This window comes from Mesoplodon mirus (genome assembly GCF_964341445.2).
Source record: "Mesoplodon mirus genome assembly, chromosome: 2".
Lineage (NCBI taxonomy): Eukaryota > Metazoa > Chordata > Mammalia > Artiodactyla > Ziphiidae > Mesoplodon > Mesoplodon mirus.
Window position 1 is genome coordinate 172,368,539 of NC_138977.1, and position 17,402 is coordinate 172,385,940.

Below are 17,402 nucleotides of genomic sequence, written 5' to 3' on the forward strand. Positions count from 1 at the left end.
TATAAAATAATAAATATGGCCATGAGCATGTTTCTCCTACTTAGTTTTCCCACTGGCTTCTAGGATGGGGTCAGCCAATGGAAGCACTAGCAAAAACTGGAAGGTTGGAGAAAGGAGAGGCCAGCAATTTTCTTTTTTTCTCTTTTCCTGAGCTCCCTTACCATCAGGTCTCCATGGGTTGGCTATGTCCCTGAACTAAAGGCCACATCTCCTGTCAAGCAGTCTTCTGCCCACCAGTTCCCTCTCCAGGCTTCAGAAACGGCCCCCATCCCTTGCTCCTTCAGCAGTCTGCTATTACTCGAGTACCCCTTACCCCTTGTTGACTTCCTTAACCCTGCCCACATACATGGCCCCTTTATTAAATTATTTTCCTGAGATCTCTTTCTTTCCTGCCAGGAAATAACTGATACATATCAAAATCAATGTATAATATCCTCAAGAGCCTGTATGGTGAAACTTCAATATTTCTTTGCATATTTAAATGAAGCACTGATGTGTAACTGTTGACGTTTCTGCTAAGGAAGTCTGATTACTTTAACCAATAGTGGCAAATACAGCTCCTTCTATGAATATTAGCTCTTCCCTTGAGAGCACATGATTAATTTTGTCAGTTAGTCAAGAAAAGAGTTTTAAGAGTTTAACATGACTAAGACTGTGAAATCAGATAACTTGCTACTTTGAAGTTCTCACAATGACCAAAACAATCTGCTCTTTGGAAGAGTCTTTAAGCCATATAAGTTTTACCTAATACACTAATTATGTGGTAAAGAACTTAAAATACAAAGTTAATAAACATTAATATGCATATTTTCTTCTGAAATGAAAGGGGCAACCAGTATTCTGCATATATGGGTGTTTTACCCATTGAACCTAGGTATCCTCTAAACAGATTTGGTAGCCATGGCAGAATTTGAGATAAGGCAAGAAGCTGCACCCCTCAAAATACCCCTTCACTCCTGAATGAAAAGTCAAATTTTTTAATAGAGGCCAAAATAATTCTTCTGATAAAGTTTAAAATGTAAACTTTTGCTGGGAAAAGCAACCTAATTACATATATTCCTTGGCAGTCAAGAAAAACATCATCCATTGCTTTCTTCTCATTTGAGGGCAGGTTTCAATAGAAGAGCATAACTTGTGTCATTTTATGTGCATTTCAATAATGTAATTTTTTTTTTTTTTTTTTTTTTTTTTTTTTGCTGTATGTGGGTCTCTCACTGTTGTGGCCTCTCCCGTTGCGGAGCACAGGCTCTGAACATGCAGGCTCAGTGGCCACGGCTCACGGGCCCAGCCACTCCGCGGCATGTGGGATCTTCCCGGACTGGGGCACGAACCCGTGTCCCCTGCATCGGCAGGTGGACTCTCAACCACTGTGCCACCAGGGAAGCCCAATAATGAAAATTTTACATAGTGCTATAAGAAATACAATCTCCCTTTATCAGCAAAGTTTGAATGAATTAAAAAACATAAATGTAATCAAGTATAGCATAGTTTCAGAGCATGCAGGCCAAGCAAATATAAGCTGTTTTATTCAATTGCCACATGCCAGGCCCACGTGAACTGAGAAATAAAATCTCCTATCGCCTTTTGCCAGGATGAAACCTGAGTTTTATGAATCTTTAATTATGTGAGGTCTTCAGGGACACATCCTTTGCATGAGATGCGTCGGCCCTGTGTTCAGATGTGGCAGGGATGAGGGACAGAAGAGGAGGACAGACGGGAGTGAAAACATGATTCTGTGACTTGTAATCAGGAGGAGAAAGGAGGAAGTGTGCGTAGCTAGAAACAGTTTTTCTTAAGTCTCTTATTTTGCTAAGCATCAACCTTTATTTTCTCTTCATACTTTAAAAATGCAACAGAAAAAAAATCTAAATTTTTAAATCACTAGCCTTGTGAATGGCTTGATCCACAGTCCCTTTAACAATGATAAGGCTGGAAGCAATTCAGTGCAAATTTGTAAAACAGATGCTCTTCTCTCTATCTCTCATCTAAAGTTCTCTACTTGATGAAATGAGGAATGCTTATGTCATGCTTTTAATAATATAATTTTATTAAATTTGAAGTACTGTAATCCACTACTTAAACAGCAATTCAAAGCTTAAAAGAATGTTTTGGTTTGAATTGCCTCTGTTTCCCTCAGGTGGAGAGTTGAACTTCACCACACCTGTAGCTCATCGTCTTGAAGCCTGAAACAGAGCTCCAGGCAATAGCCACTTCACATATATGTTTTGGGAATACCTGCTAATAGGAAAATGTGTTCAGGTCTTGATTTTTCAAGACAACTACGTGCAGAGAATTGATAAATGTCCAAACCACCTTCCAAAAAGAACCATAAAACATTCCAATACTAAACTTCACACATAAAGAAGAAACAGTTTAAAATTCAATATCTGCAATATTATTTACCCTTTTCAATGGGTCAGCATTTATATGACAGGGTCTTCCTTGGGCTCCTATAGTACACAAATTGCCCATCAATAGAATAAGTCTCATACTACTAGTGTCAGACTAAAATCCTCAAAATCAACTCCATTCCTTTAGATGTACAAAAATATATTGGTTACCATGAGCCCCATCTAGATTAGAATATAATATGGTACAAGAAGATGTAGGTGTCAACTTGAAAAGGAATTAAGATAACTGATCCTGTATCACACTGCACTACACTGAACATGGTGGCCACTAACTTTTAATATTCGCATATGGATTTCTGAGATTTATTATATACCAAAGAATCTTTAAAAAGGCTTATATTTTCATAACAAGTAAGGCCAACACATGTGTTTGTAAAATCCACTCTTTGCAAAATGATTTGCCACGATAAAAATAGTAAAAAGTTTCTGGTAAAATGAAAGCATCTTATTTTACCTGGACAAATTTTTATTACTGAATTTGCACTCTCTAACATAAAGATTATTTTAGAAAAAATCACTAACTTTAAATTATTTATTTAATAGGCATTGCCAAAACTTGTATGAAAAGATCCCAGAAAAGGAAACTGCTTTTCTCTAACTTGTGATAGCAATAAGACACATCAAAGGAGAGTTTGTGTTCATGAAAATGTCTTTGGACTTCAAAATTTCTGTTTGTATAAAGGCATGGGCATTTTGGTATCAGATGAAAGGCAACTGCCAACAACCTAGATTATGTATTTCAGAAATAACCTATTTCCAAATGTAAAACAAAATCACTATTTCCTTAGATCACATCTTTAATTGAAAAAGTGAAGATTAAGGGCTTGCTGGTAAAATGAAGAAAAAAAATCATCCAAGGCACATTCATATTGTTTTAAATTTTTGATAACTACAAAGACATATGCTGATTGTTCAGGATACAATTAGCAACTGCTTGCATATCCAACCTTAAAGCAAATTTTTTAAACTAATTCAACTCTGCTTCCTACTTTTTCATTAATTACTAGCTAAGGGACTTGAAAGTGTTCTAATGAATTTTACATTAGATTCTCCAATGTGAACAGTGTACATTATCACAGCATCTACTAAACGCATAAATTGGCTTTTCCAAGTTGCATTCTGAGCAGTTGCAAAGATTCTGGATGGATTTTACAACATTTAGTATTAGAGACTGAGCTGAAAAGAATTTTTACGAGAAACAAGTTGCTGTAATCACATTTCCCAGGTCATAAATCTAACTTACTATTTTATAATAATCTGTCTTATTTCTCAGAGTTCTTATATTTTTCTCCTGTGGCTCAGAAAGAAGAGAATGAATCCCACCTATATTGATTTCTAAATACGCATTAAATAAGGCTTAAAATATTTCTGCTACACTAGCTTCCCATAAATTTCATATGATAAATTACCATGCAGTCATTAGCCAACCACTACATATTGGATTCAATGCTTATGGTTTATGACATCACAACCATTTACCACCTTCATAAAATTCTTTGAAATCAGAAGTTTCAGAAAACTATACACAAACTGAGCAAGAAAAGGCAGAGCACTGCACCCAAATCCAGCAAGAAACAGGTACAACCTTAAAATTGCCTTATCAAAGAGGAAAACACAGACTACCATGGAAACCTCATGGAAAACTTTCTTTTATAAAATATTTCTCTAATTTCATAGCTAGATAAAAGATCCCCTATTGAGCATTGTCCAATAAGACATGACATCATAAATGCCACATCATCCTTAATTGAATGTTTATAGCAAATATATTGACATTATTGATCACAATTGACATGATACAGCAAACTCATATTGGGACTCAGTATAGAAGTGTAAAGACTGGGTGAAAAATACAACAGAGCTCCAAGTGAACAAAAGGTAGGTACAGACTCTCAATAACTATTCTTAAAAGTGTCAAAAGCCACCACAATTTGCACAGCTTAAAGATTAGCATCTGATAACAATCCTGTGATTATGTTTATGAATACTTAATAATGCTCTCAGAAAATCATTTGATTTTCATAGTTATCCCCTCAAAACTATTTTTCCTGATCAGGTTGTCAACATAATCATATATGCAGTTCTGCCATTCACCATAAAGACTTTACTTCCTAGAGAAAATGTTGCTCAAATTCATCCCTCATCCTTGCAGTATAGTGTATAGGTGTTTTTTTTTTTTTTTTTTTTTTTTTACTAACTCTTCTTTCTCATGATTTAGATAAAAGAAGACATGTGTAAGTTGAAAAAATAAAGCTAACAATAGTTCTTCATAGCCAGAATCAAAGTGTGGTATTTTATCAACCCTGCTTTGCTCCTCAGAAGTTTGAGGGTCCATTAAAAATATCTATTATCAGAGTCAAAGTAGTTTTGGTCCCACCTGTCACTACCTCAATTACGGCATTGCCTAGGAATTTCACGGGCAGCAAAACTGCTGGTTTAGGCTCATAATTTTGGAACACCTTAAAAAATTTTTCTATCAATGCTTAGATTTAAATAGAGTTTCTATTTCAATTGTGCAAACTGTTAAACATTAAAATCCACTGCAATGAAACAAATATCAAAGCTCTTATGGACATTATACTCTTCAGCTGTTTTCACAATTTGCTCACATTTTGCAAGGAATTCAGAAATCCAAAAGAAATGTCCTTAACTCTTTCACTGCTAAGTTCTATAATCAAATACTAGAAATAATCTATGGATTATAATGATCAAAGGTAGAGAATTTCTAAATACCTGCAGGAAGAACAGCTTTGTGATTTTCCAGCAAACTGCAGCAAGCAGGAGAAAGGGAAAAACCCTCACACAATCATGCATTAAAAAAAAAAAAACCCTTTCTACTCTGCAGACACTGCTTCCTTAGATTGAGACACATTTAACAGCGACACTGCCAAAAAGACACAAAAGATATATCCACAGAATCCAGTTCTATCCCAAAATTAGAGCTGCACTGCACACATTTTTAGAAACGTGAATCTCAGCAAACACAACTGTATTTTATTGACAGCATTAAAAATAAACACAACATAGAAATAGTGAGCCTTTCCTATTCCATTTCAACTTCGGTACCATGCTCTACCAGCCTCCATTAAAAAAAAAAAAAAAAGTCATTACCTGTGTGAAGAGAACCTGTTAATAGCCTGAGAAGGTACTGGGCAAATTTCAATATTTCACGTTTACATCGTTTTCTACAGCCACTCATCTTAAGCAACAAGGTATTCCTCTGAGAAGAGCCAGAAGTCTTTGCCAATAAAAAAAAGACAGTCTCTGAGGGGAAACTTCTGTCTCAGTTTATGTCACAGGCTGCCTTACAACTCCTGTGGAATTAGCTGTTAGTGCCTGAATCAGAAATTCCTTTAAAAAGCTAGAGAAGCCGGATATAGATAGAACAGTAACAGGGTGGTGAGAAAGGGCTGCTTCTCAGGTCACCAAGTTCTTCTGTGGCAACAGATAGACTGCCGGTTCACACATGTAGTAACCCACGGTGGCTCAGCTCCGCATCCCCTCTCCAGGAGCAATCACAACCTCACAGACCATTCAGAGGGAGGCGGGGCCTGCGATGCCAGCTCATCAATGAATCAGCATGTAAGCAGGTGAGGGGACAGATGACAGGTCACTGGGGCTGAAACCCAGTGAAAGGAGCCCACAAATGCCATCAAGCCTGCTGGGGAGGAATCTCATTGTCCAAGGCTGTACAAAATGATTCCCCCCGCCAAAAAGGCAAGTAGGAAAGCATGCTGTTCAAGGTCAGACACCAGACAATTCCCTGATACAGTGTTAATCAGATTCAGAAAGCCTAAATGGTGAAAAAGCTCATTTGAGAAGCTGACCCTGATTCTAAACAGATTTGAAGATTTACCACCAAATAGAGGCAAAGCTCTTTTGTCACAGATAAATATATTCTACTTCATGGGCACAGAGGTGGAAAATAAGCTGTTACCTAAATCTGGCTGTGTTTTCTGCACTGTCCAGGCTCAGGGATTTGAAAATTAGGGGAAAAAAAAAATCATTGTCTCCTTTAAAATACAGTAGCCTGGAAACCACAACTCTTAAGCCCCTATACTTGCTTCCAGGCAACAGAGCTCCAAAACTAATTTACTGCATTATCCTAAGAGAACGACTGCCTCAGTTTCCTCATATTTCTAAAAGGTAAATTGCAGCTTGCTAGCTCCTTACCAGTTGACTTAATAGTGAGAACAATTGCGAGAGCTCACAATTTTCACAAAGAACTATTCTATTAAAGATAGTGTTACAGAGGTAGGCAGTTGCTATGAAAGCTAGGAAACTTCCTTGAATGTGCAGTTTTTGGGGGTTTTTTTTGTTGTTGTTTTTCATTCCTGAGTGCCTTGGGAAGTTTCTAAGATTTGTCGACAGTCTATATTTCCAGGGTGTTTGGTATTTTATTTGTTTTCGCTTATTTTGTGTGTGTGTGTGTGTGTGTGTGTGTATATATCTCCTTGATATCTCCTTGATACTTAGTGTATGATATCTCCTTGATATTTAATGTACGTGGATGTGCCTCCTCCATATTTTAAATACCTAGACAGGACATTTTTTTTCTGACAGTTGTAATAATTCTACTTGGAGCTAATATTTCCCAACAATACTATACATGAAATGATGTTCTTTTACAATAAAGAAAGAAGTATTCCTGGAACCACAGACTTAACAAGATCTAGTAATAACTCGCTCTTTTCTGTAACTCTCCCATATTTCCACCCGACTCAGTGATATCCTCATCTGAAGGAGATAATGAAGGATGCTTTCCGAGAATTTTTAGGACTTCAGTTGGAAGTATCTGAGATAAAAACAGGTTTATAAACAAAGGTTAGCAATACACTTCTTAAGGTTCTTTCTCCCATGCATTTGCCATGAGTGATGGCATCCCAAAGTTTGAAATTGGCAGAAGAAATACACTATTGTAGTTCCACAACTGGGACAAATTATTTTAAAGCCCCACTTTCTTATCTATAAAATGGGTAACAGGACACTGTTCATTTGTTGGAGAGTGAAATAAGATATGGTATAGATGGCATTAAGCAGATCACTTTCATTCATTTATGCAGAAATTATGTATTGAGCACTTGTTTTGTTCAATACATGGTTCTAGGTGCTGGCCATACAGCAGTAATGAAAAAAGGCAAAGCCTCTGCATACACAGGTCTTACACCTTAGATTAGAAAACAACAAATTAACAAAGAATAAATAAAAAATATCACATATAAATAGATGTTATGGAGACTAGTAAAAACCAGCTTAACAGAATAGAAAGTGAGTAGATTGAATGGTCAATGAAAACATTTCTTCTTCTGGAATACAGATTACAAGAAGGAGACAGCCATCAACCATAAGATGTTCAGGCGAAAGAGCATGTCAAGTAGAGTGAAAAGCTTGTGCCAACACCACAAGCTGGAGAAGAGCTTGGCATCCTCAAGGAACAGAAAGAAGGGTGTGACTGCTGAAGCATACTGAGTCAGGAGAGCCTTCTAGGAGATGATTTCATAGGGGAGGCCAGGGCCTACAAACCAGAGCCTACTAGTATGCAGGGTCTTATAGCCAGGGTAAGGAATTTGGATTTAGTCCATGTGAGCTGGAAAGTCACTCCAGGGAGTAGGAAAATTATATGATCTCTCTGCTATGTAAAGGATGAGTTGTAGAGGAGCAAGAGTAGAAGAATGAACACCTACGAGGGGCATCGCAGTAGTCTAGAGGAGGAGGATGGTGGCATGGCTTGGAGTGGAAATGAGAAGTGGTTGATTTCTGGATATATTCTGAAACAGAATTAGTAGGGTTGGAAATGAGGGAAAGAGAAAAATTAAGGATGACTTAGTTTGAGGCTTGAACAATTAGATAGATAACTCTAATGAATTAATAAAATAAAACAACTGTGGGTAGACTATGACAGTTGAGAAAGTCAAAAGTTCTACTTTGGACATATTAGCATTGAGGTTTTGTTTGTTTGTTTGTTTTAGCAAAGTGTTTTATTCAAGAGCTTCTCAGCACCATTTAGTTGTCAGAAAGAATGGATACCCACTTTCCGTGCCCACCCAACTCCCAATCCCAGAGGCAGAAGTTAAACCATTTGGCGAGAGCTCCTGTTAATGATTATAATTCAGATCATGATAAGGTTTTGGTTGTTCTCTCACCTACTTTCTCCAACCCTCTACTTAACCGTGACTCAAGTAGAGCTGTGTTCCCCTGCAGTTCAGAACAATAGGAAGGAATCATGTCAGTTTTGATCAACCTCACATTCCTGGCCTATTAGAGGCACATAAAATTACCCTGAAAAAACTGAATCCAGTGACTGCCACCTAGGAGGGATGGTGTTACAGTCAGGCAGAATGCAGTTTTGAGAGCTCAAATATTAGGGCACCCTCCCCCTACTCTAGTCTAGGAACAAGGAGCACTAAGTCTGTTTTCTCTCCACACACCTCAATTGCTCATCCTCTCCTGCCTTACTAAAAGAGACACTGAACCGAACTGGTGTGACAGACTTAAGACAAACAATTACATCTGATTAAAATGCTAAGAGATCCTGAGCTGTTGGAGATGAGGAGAGTCGATAGTATGAGCTGATCTTTCCCTTTTTTTTCTTTACAGAGTATTTTGTTTCAGCATAAAGCACACTTTCCCAAAGAGGTTCCTGGAGGAGAAATCCAAGAGTCTGACTGTGTAACTCTGGCTTCAGTCCCTGGATCTGTCTTTTGCAGCTACTTCAGGTCCCATGGGAGGAGGAAAAGCTGGAGGCAATATCACTCGGCCAAAGCACCCATGGGGTCCCAGGCTGGCAGGACAAGGGGTTCCTGCTCTAGTACAGCTAGCACCTCTTCAGGGACATGCTTCCTGTCCACCACCACTTCATAGACATATTCAGAGAACCACTCATCTGTCATGCACAGGTAACTTTTGTGGCCATGGTCTTCACCCCACGAATTTTCCACTCTCCATTTCACAAAAGCACCCTCCTAATCATCCTTTTCTGAGACAGCAGTGAAGGTCATGGCGTGGGTCATAAGTGACTCACCAAAAATCAGCCTCTCAGCTTTATTCATGTTCTTCATGGAGACATCAAACACTAACTCAAGGTCATAGACATTCATGTCACTGAGGCCCAACTTGCCATTGAAGTGTTTTCCAACATCACAGCCAAACCATACAGCCTCTCCATCTTTCCATATTTTTCAACAATATTGACAAGCATATCCCATTATCCTCCAGTATTTGCAGGATTCGTAAGCAAATACTGCACCAGCCTACCATCCTCAGGCTCCTTTTTCTGTGCTGTGTCCACAAAAGCATTTAAGAAGAAATAACAGCATTCAACCTTGTCTCAGAAAAAGAGGTAAGATAGACTAAATTCAAATTCTTCAATATTTAATTTTCTCATGAATGGAAGTCTCATAACATTCAGACAAGGAAAGATCCAGCATCGCCCTGAGCTCTTCTGGTTGGTGACGGGCTTGCCTTCCAGATGCACAGCCTGTTGGAACACGTGCTGAACACCCTGGACCGTGGCCCTCTTCAGACAGATGTCCAGCAGGTCATGGGTGGTACCAGCAGGCTGGGCCAGTATGAACTGAGGATCGGAATTCAGTTTCTGAAGCAGAGCAGCTACCTTCTCCAAATTCAGTCCTGCCGCATCGTTCATGGTGTCCACGCTGCCCGGCAGGGGAACGGTAGTTTTGAGGTCCTCAGGCAAGCGCCAGGACTGCACAGCGGTTCGCTGCCTAAGCTGCCCGACCTGCCTCTCCCACTGAGATATTTTTAATGTATTCAAAATTTAATACATTTTTCAATTAACCCATTCATTTAAAAATATCTATTTAAAAGGAGAAAAGCACTACAGAACCTGCAGATATCAGAGGATACTAGGAAAATACTACATAAACTGTAGAGAAATAAATTTGACAATTTAGATGAAATGGACAAATTGTTTTTAAAAAATCTACCAAACATGAAATAATAGATAATAATTTGAACAGTCCTATAATCGTTAACTAAATTGAATTTACAATTTTAAAACTCCCCAAAAAAGAAATCTTCAGGCCACATGGTTTCATTGGAGAATTCTACCAAATATGTAAAGAAGAATTAACACCAATTCTTCACAATATCTTCAAGAAAATAGAAAGGAAGTAACACTTCCTAACTCATTTTATGAACCAGTATTACCCTAATAAAGACAATACCACAGAAAGAAACTACAGACAAGTATCTGTCACTAATACACACTCAAAAATCCTTAATAAACATTAACAGAATAATTCATCAATATATAAAAAGAATGATCTACCACAACCAGGTGTGGTTCAGTCTAAGGCTCTAAGGTTGCAAGACTGACTTGATATGGAAAAAGCAAAGTAATTTACCATATTAACAAGCTAAAGAAAAAAATCACATAATCACATCTATTGATTCAGAAAAAAATATATGACAAAGTTAACATGCCTTCATAATTTTTATAAAAAATCTCAGTGAAATAGGAATAGAGTGCAACTTCCTCGACTTGATAAAGCACATCTACAAAAACCTACTGGTAACATTATACTTAATGATGAGAGACTGAATGGTTTCACCCAAAGATTAGGAACAAGGTAAGAATGTCTGCTTTCACCAGCATTATTCAATATAAAATTGGAAGTAGTACCAGTGCAATAAGATAAGAAAGGAAATTAAAGACATACAGACTGTAAAGAAAAAAAATAAACTTATCCTATTTGAGGATGACATGATTGTCTACGTAGAAAATACAAAAAAAAAAAAAAAAAAAAACTTAAAAATACTCCTAGAATGAATAGTGAGTTCAGCAGTCATAGAATACGAGCTCAACATTAATTGTACTACTGAGAAGTCATTTGTACTAGCAATAAACATAAAAATTAAAACACAGTATCATTAACAATGGCTCAAAAAAATGAATACTGAGGTTTAAATCTAACAAAACATGTATGAAATTTGTATGCTGAAAATTACAAAACCTCTGGAGAAGGAAATAAAAGATTTGAATAAACAGAGAGACATTCTGTGTTCATGTATTAGAAGACTCAACACAGTAAAGATGCCAATTCTTCCAAAATTGACATATGGTTTAACACAGTTCTAATCAAAATATGAGCAAGATTATTTTTAATATAGAAAAGATTATATTAATTATATGGAGAGTAAAAGAAACTAGAATAGCTGAAACAATTTTTAAATGAAGATTAAGTCTTTAAATAATTCTACCTGGTTTCAAGAGTTATGCAGCTTCACTAGTTAAGACTGTGGTATTGGTAGAGAGATGGGTACATAGTTCAATGGAACAGAATAGAAAACCTAGAAATAAATACACACAATTATCCACAACTGGTTTTTGACAAAGATGCCAAGAGAAAATCAGTGGAGGAAAGACAGCCTTTCAACAGGTGGTGCTGGGGCAATTGGACATTTATAGGCAAAAACTGAACCTTCACCAAGATCTCACATCTTATACAAATATTACCTCACAAAGGATCACAAAATTAAACGTAAAACTACAAAAGTTTAAGAAAAAATAAGAGAAAATCTCTACAATTTGGGACTAGGTGAAGATTTTTCAGACTTGACACCAAAGGATTATTTATAAAAGTGAGATTGTTAAGTTGGATGTCATCAAATTTAAAAACTCTCACTCATTTAAGCAGATGAAAAGTCAAGCTCCAAAATGGGAAAAAATATTTGCAAACCACATATCTGACAAAACACTATTATCTAGAATATATAACGAACGTAAAAAACTCAACAGGAAAATGCATACAACCCAGTTAGAACATGAACAAAAGACATGAAGACATTTCACCAAAATAAGATATTCAAATGGCAACAAAGCACATGCAAAGATGTTTGATACCATTAGTCATTACTGAAATGAAAAATAAAACTACAGTGAGTCCATCATTACACATCTAGCTGAATGGCTAAAATGCAAAACTAGTGATAAGACCAAAGGCCGGTAAGGATGCAGAGACACTGGACCATTCATACATTGCTGGTGGGAATGTAAAATGGTACAGCCACTCTGAAAAACAGTCTGGTAGCTTTTTTAAAAAATTCTAAACATATATCAACCATTTAACCCAGTAATTGCACTCCTGAGCATCTATCCCAGAGAAATGAAATATGTTTAGACAAAAATCTTTATATAAACCCTTATAACGTTTTTGTCTATCACAGCCCCAAACTGGAAACAACCTATAAGCAAACAGTGATTCATACACACCAGCAAGAAAAAAGGAATGAACTATTGATATCTACAACCTGGATGAATCTCAAGGAGATTATGCTGAGCAGGGGTGGGGTTGGGGGAGAAGCCAATCTAAAAAGGTTACATATTGCATGAGTATATTTATGTAACAGTCTTGAAATGATAAAATTTTTTAAATGGACAGCAGATTAGTGGATGCCAAAGATTAAGGAAAGGGTAGGGGCCAGAGGGAAGTGAATGTAGCTATAAAAGTGCAACATGATAGATCCTTGTGCTGATAGAAATATTGTCAATTGACATTGACTGTATCAATGTCAATATCCTAGTTGTAATATTCTACTAGAGTTTTGTAAGATGTTACCATTGGGGGAAACTAAATACTTTACCATGGATCTCTTTGTATCATTTCTTACAATTGCCTGTAAATTTACAATTATCTCAAAAACAGAGTTCACTTAAAATTAAATAAATTAAAATTTTTAAATACCTTTTGAACACCTATTATGCATTACTATTTTAGGTTCTGAATATACACAAGTGAACCAAACAGACAAAACAGTGATTTATGGAGCTTACATCATAATGGGGGAAAAGACAATCGAGTGGGAGAGGGGAATTGAATATGCTGAATGAAGGGAGGAGATGGTGGTACAAGTAAAATGGGGTGATCATTGAGTTCTCATCGAGGTGATATTTGGGTAAGGATTTGAAGAAGGCAAGGCACAAGAGTAAGCCATGTGGATACCTAGAGTACACATATGGGTACCTGCTCTGTGTATGCATATTTCTGTAATCTCTGAACAGTTAATTAATACTCTATAAACCATTCTGTTGAGGAACTTTCTTGAAATCAGCCCTTAGGGCTCATTTTTGATGTTAAAGCCCAGAGCACCAATCTGACCAATTTTTCCTCTAGGAAAGGCAACTATAAATCACCAATTTTGTTGGTGAATCCATTGCCTGTGTCTATTTACCATTGGGGGTGTGTAGGGAAAATATTGTTGCTTAATGCTATCCTCAGGAACTTACAAAACAGAATTAGGAAAACAAATATAAAATGCGACAGATCATTAGAAAACAAAAAAGAAAAATGCTCTTAATTATCAGCTAATTTGGATTAATACAAGAATTACCTCCTATAATATATCAATAACCAAGGCTGCATGTTCAAAAATAACAGACGTCCTTAACGTTTCAGAAGTGCTTGAGTAAAAGCCACTGTCATTCACAGAGAAATGTGAGTAAACTTCACAACAGCTCACAAGGGCTCAAGGCTCTTCTGGATGAACAAACTAGTTAGCACTTTTAGCACATTGTACAGAGGTTACTAAAGTTAACTGAAGTACAGTTACAGCTAAATTTAATTTAAAGGCAAGTCGGTACATCATTCAGTAAAAACCAAAGGTCCTACGATGAGGGATGATTCCACAGGCAACCACTGGTCTTGTTAAGTAACTTATAGGGAATGTGAAAGTACAGGCTCATTTCAGCATGCATCTCTCCTAGTTACATTTTGGAATTTTATTTATTTTTCTGACCAGCTCTTCTTGAGAAGTCCAAATCCAGGTAAAGCAAATCTTAAATACACTTGGGTTATGCTCATTGCTCCTTAGAATGGATAAATAAATAAATAAACAAAGAAACAAACAAACATGATTGATTAAGGGAAGAGTCGGCTTTCCTTCAAGAAGAAAGAATCCAGTAATTCCCAAGAAGACTCTTGCCCCAGTGAAGTTTTCCCCCAAATGCTGCTCCTCTCAATACATGTTGGTGTATTTGGTGTTCCTCGGTAGGAATAGACATTATGATGCTTTTCCAGTTGTCACAAGTTGCAAAATTAAACATGTGCAGCTTAAAAATAGCTCACCATGGGGCTGCAGAGAGAAGCAGAGCAGAGCCTTGCAGCAAAGTCACAGGTTTTGAAAGTGGGTCTTGATAAAATATCAGACTAGGTAGTTGTCCATTAGAGAGGAATGTGCCAAGGCTAGGTCCATTATTATTCCAGAAACATCACTATTCACCTATTTCAATGAATAAAGAGCATACCAACACACTAATAACTTTTGCATCAAGTTGGAAACAGCTTTGAGACTACAAAGCAAGTCAAAAATCAAACCTACTGGCTGGAGAACTCCCCATTTCATGTGCCTAGGTCTAAATCAACCCAAAAAACCCATCTAAACAGTATTCTAGGTAACACCTAGATAATATAATAATTCATTAGACTCTCCATAATTTACTGTGATAAAATGAGAACAAAACTATTGATAGATATGAGAATCCTGCATCACACTGGCATAAAAGAAGTGAGATAATACAAATATGTACATGCAAATAGATCCATAGAAGTATGTATTAAATACAAATTGTGAGATTTTAAAATACCCATATGACTGAAGTTGTAGCTATTTTTTGTTTTCTTTTTAAGAGGGAGAAACATAGATTTTCATACATGTGAGTTCAGAGGTAAGTGAAAATTGTTTATGACACAGTTTAGGGAAAGAGTCTGTTGTAAATATGTGCCAGCAAGAGCTGAGTGAGGACTCCTTCGATGGGGCTCCACCTATCCGGAGCCCTATCTAAAAGCCTGATTATTATTGTTATGGGAGCTGGGAACAGATAGATGTATTTTGCTGATGGAGAGCCGTGAAAGTCAGAGTCAGATGCATGCGTTGTACTTCAAAGAAGTCAACATGAAGAACTTGGAAGCAGGGTAGACTGAGGCACTAGTAGGAGGAAAGTTGCCACCTTCCCAGCCACAGATTTACTCCCAGATTATAAAAAGGAGGACCTGATGAATCCCAAGTCCCATTCTTTCACAAAAGTAGGCTGAAAACCACGTCTTGAAAAAATTTATATTAGCTTATTTTCTTTGTGATAGATCCCCCCCCCACTCTCTGATGAGCCATATAGTTAAGGAACTGGGTTCTAATTTAGCACTGAAATTAAATATCAAGTTAGTTACCTTTACCTAGACTCATTCTACTATTAAGCAGGTTTGTAATCCCCTGCATGAAAAAAATGCATTATTAAGAATATAAAAATAATATCCTATAAGTATATAGCAGTTTTAAAGTATTCGTATATAAATACTTTTACTTTATTGAGATCCCTGGAACTTATTCACTTCAATTTTACCCACACACCTCCCCAGTTTTTTGCAAAGTATGGTCCTTGACCTATTTTCATCAGAACTAGCTGTAATGCCTGTCTGAAAGATTTCTTGCTGCCTCTCCCCTGCCCCTTCAACATAAAGTCACAGAATTCTTAGGTTTGGGGTAGGAAATCTTACCAATTTAGAATCTGCTGAGTTCTCAAAAAACACAGACTTCTGATCATCAAAGCAACCTAAACCAACTTCCGTCTTGTAATGCAAAGTCAAAGAAAAGTCAATTGCAACTTGAAGATGATAAAATTATGATTCTATGAATGTTTCAATAATCCACCAGATATTACTGCCTAAAGCCACCTACAATTGTTGAGAGTCTGGGATATCATCTTAGTAATGCATCCCCTGCCTTCCATTTCAAAACAAATCACAAGTGAGTGAAGGAAGCTTCATTTTCAGTTATATCAAAGGCAATCAATAGGCTGGTTTAACACAATCAGGTTGCTTATTTGGCTTCAGCAAAAGTCATCAACCAAAAGCAGTCCTGTGGTGTCTATTCAAATCTAATGGACACACACAGGCATCGTGACACTGGCTTTTTACAACATTTCATAGAATGGCCAATGTACTTAAAAACAATTAGGCCACACAGATGATCTGAACTGGGATCCAGCATGCTAATTCTCTTCCCTCCCTCCCACTATTATATTTTTTGAAGATTGGTCTTTCTTTTTCAATTATCACATGTTATATACAATTTGGCTAATATAATTATGATTAAGCTGAACCCAACCAATGTTTGTTTGTTTTTGTTTCATAACGTATAGGCACAGGGCTTTCTGCTTCATTCTCTTGTGAGGTGAGAGCTCAGAAAAGATAATTTTGAGGCTGAAGTAATTAAGTAAAGGGCAGTATACAATTAAAAAAAAAAATTGAAAGGAGCGATAAACATATTGGCCTCCCCCAAATCCCAACTAACACATACAGATGATCGTTTCAGAAATGTTTTTATTGAGTCTCTACTATTTTCCAGGCAGAGGTCAGTAATTAACTCTTAGATAATGTTAAGGTATATACTGAGCATTTAGAAATGCTAACCTAGCAGTCAGAAGAAAGTTCAAGGTTGAAGGTCACATGTAGAAGTCATTCATGTAGAAGTGACAGTTAAAGCTGACTATGGATGGAACCCCTGAAGGAGACAGAGGTGATCTACAAGGCTGCTGTCACACTGTCTCAGTTATAAATGGATTTGCCCTATTTTTCAATCAAGATCAAACTGCCTTACACTATTTGTTTATAATAAAACAGTTTTTTAAAAAGAGAAGATGTAAATTTTAAAATGTCAAAGAAGAGTTTAAAATAAAAAACAAGAAAACAAAGAACTAGTCTAAAGATTATGAGAAATAACAGTGATATTCAAACTGAAATTTTCAAGATGGAAATGCTGCCATTTGCAACATCATGGATGGACCTTGAGGGTATTTGAAGTAAGTCAGACAGAGAAAGACAAATACCACAAATTCTGTATGGTCTCACTTGTATGTAGAATCTTAAAGAAAACAAAGACACAAACAAAAATGAACATATATAGATACAGAGAACATATTGGTGAGCTGGGGCTGGGGGATGGCAAAATTGGTGAAAATGATCAAAAATACAAACT

The 17,402-nt window shown here is 36.8% G+C and overlaps 1 protein-coding gene and 1 pseudogene across 2 annotated transcripts in view; both read right to left on the bottom strand.

Moving 5' to 3' along the window:
• Window positions 1-17,402, bottom strand: part of KCNIP4 (potassium voltage-gated channel interacting protein 4) — a gene marked incomplete at its 5' end in the record, with an annotated part of 1,187,261 nt that overhangs the window by 921,639 nt on the left and 248,220 nt on the right. The gene's annotated exons all lie outside the window — the stretch shown is intronic.
• LOC309798672 (bleomycin hydrolase-like) lies at window positions 7,084-10,119 on the bottom strand (annotated as a pseudogene). The gene is made up of 3 exons: window positions 9,529-10,119; window positions 8,559-8,666; window positions 7,084-7,206 (listed from the first exon to the last, which is right to left on the bottom strand). The product of its transcript is annotated as a bleomycin hydrolase-like (transcript).